Source organism: Hyposmocoma kahamanoa, unplaced genomic scaffold (genome assembly GCF_003589595.1).
Source record: "Hyposmocoma kahamanoa isolate Upper Pololo Valley unplaced genomic scaffold, ASM358959v1 102260, whole genome shotgun sequence".
Lineage (NCBI taxonomy): Eukaryota > Metazoa > Arthropoda > Insecta > Lepidoptera > Cosmopterigidae > Hyposmocoma > Hyposmocoma kahamanoa.
The window spans coordinates 8,704-11,287 of NW_020653341.1; the positions used below are offsets into that span (position 1 = coordinate 8,704).

A 2,584-nucleotide genomic window follows, 5' to 3' on the forward strand; every position below is an offset into this window, starting at 1 on the left:
TCTAATTCGAATTGCTGAAAGCTAAAGAATTGCTCCCTGACGTAGGCATATAAACATTCACGAAAAGTATAATACTTGAAGTTAGTTGCGCCGTCAGTGACAACAAATGTCAAATTTATCCGTTAAAATCATTGACTTACAAATAAATGGACGACGGGTCTAATACAAAAACCACGAAAAAAATGTCCCAAGTCAACCTATTTAAACATAGTGACATGTAAAGGAATATGAAAAAGCTAAAACGTTGAATTTAAATTGTAATGTCATCGCAGTACTGTCTAATTTTGCTTGCTTCGCTGTCAGTCAGAGTAGGCAATTCTTTCTTCACTACATAAAACTGGTGAACTTTTTGGCGAAAAAAAAAATAAAATAAATGTTTTTGGGTGGGGAGGAGTCTTCCCAGACGTGATAATTTTTTAAAAGTACTTGCAGCTGTTTTTCCTTCCTTTGTAATTCTTGATACGGTTTTCTCAGGAACACCTGTAATAAATGTAATGGTTAAAAACGAAGTAGATATGAACAGAATGTCGAAATATTCATTGCAAATGACCATTGACTTACAATTATACGGACGTCGGGTCCGCGCTAAAAAAGTGTCCGAACTTATAGGACGTTAAAATCGTATACAGAGCGTCATTCACGCTGTAGTCTTCGTTTGTTCGACTGACAGCGAAGCAAGCAAAATTAGACAGTACTGCGATGACATTACAATTTAAATCCAACGTTTTAGCTTTTTCATAATCCTTTACATGTCACTACGTTTAAATAGGTTGACTTGGGACATTTTTTTCGTGGTTTGTGTATTAGACCCGTCGTCCATTTATTTGTAAGTCAATGCAAATGACGTACAATTTTTGTACTCACTGACCAATAAAAATTCCCAAAAGATGGTAAACAAACAATGTTATGGTAATCGTAAAAAGTGTCATGGCGGCAGCTAGCGCGCGAACATTCTGTATGGGTATAGAACACCTTGATTCCGCTGTTCAGCTCCGCAAAACTCCTTAATTTTGAGTATTGTTTTTCGGGCAATACTTTTTACAACCTTATACATTGTAAACAACACTATAAACACGAATAATTAATAAAAATGTCACTAGCGTCCGACCTCACAAACAGCCCCTGACAAATAGCAACATGGCCGATCTGTCACATTATCTCTCATAATTCCATTGACTTACGCTGATGTCCCCGATGGGTGTAGTATCGAACAGTGTTATTCCGTAGACACCCCAGACTGGAAGCCGACTTGAGCGTCATGCGGCTTCACATGTTGCCCTAGGTAAAGACTTAATCTGTCCAACACTTTCTGTTTTATTATCTTATCACAAATAAACAAATTCAGTAAAATCAAATTTGATATAATGTAGAATCTATCACAAAAGCACAGAAATTTCGTTGCCGAGCCTATGGGAGAGAAATCTATACATGAATTAGCAGGTGTCGGCCATGTTTTGGGAAGACTGCTTGAAGATGCTGGATTTGTTAGGGTAATTACATCACATTTTATTTATAATGTGTTCAGGTTTTAATTATTTAGAGTAAGAACATTTTCTATCTTATAAGAACACAGTTGTCATGTATTCTGTGTAACAACTTCCGTTTGTCAGCTTTACTTCTTATTCTTGATTGTTCTTTCGAAGTAGCTTATTGTTTTACATTTTTTCACTTTATGAAACTGAAACGGTGATAAATATTGACAGACTTAGTTTAACTCAAAGTCTGGTGATGTCACACTTTGCCATTTCAATTTGCATTTTTCAATTACAGGCTTATGTTGTCCTTGGCCAGTTTTTGAACAGTTACTGAACAAAAATAAGGAGCGCTTTCAAAAGTGGATGAAGGAAATCTATAATGCTAACTTGGAACAGTCTGAAGACTGCTATGAGTGTTTATATGCCTGTTGCAATGAGTTCCTGTAAATCTGCTCCATGCATAGCATTAATAATTAAGTGCATTTTTCGGTCACATTATTGTAATTTTTTTACTATTTTCCTCACCAGATTTCATTATAAAATACTGTTATAAATATTCACAAAGCTATTACATAGTTCGCAAATGTTCATAACAATATACAAATGTTTTGAACAAAGAAATATATCAATATAATTAGTAAAATGTAATCTAAAATATTCCGAATAAATGTACTTACATAGCAATATTTTGCGTTTTACTTACACTACTCTATTATTATTATTAGACAAGTAAATAAAAATAAATAAATAAATTTGGTGAAATTACAGAGACTTGTCAATTTAATGTCTCAGGGTGACGGGCGCAGTGGTAGTGCCCCTCAGATATTTGCGATTTAAGCTCTGAGTGACACTACAAATGTTATGGACAGTCCTGTAGCTTACCATCAGGCGCATGGCTTGTTCGTCCCGCCACTTGATAATATTTAAAAAAGTATCAATTTTATTTAATAATAGGGGTTAAAGTATGAAATTGCCGATTTGTACTGAAAATCTAAATTGTTTATTTTTTAAATTTTTAACAAATTTATTTAATCAAAATAGTTGCCATTATTATCTATACATTGCTGCCATCTAATGGGAAGGTTATTAATGCCTTTGCGATAGAACTC

General features: G+C 34.2%; 1 pseudogene; it reads left to right on the forward strand.

Annotated features, from left to right (window-relative positions):
• The first annotated feature begins 1,364 nt into the window (after positions 1 to 1,364).
• LOC113237745 lies at positions 1,365 to 1,994 on the forward strand (annotated as a pseudogene).
• Positions 1,995 to 2,584: the final 590 nt, after the last annotated feature.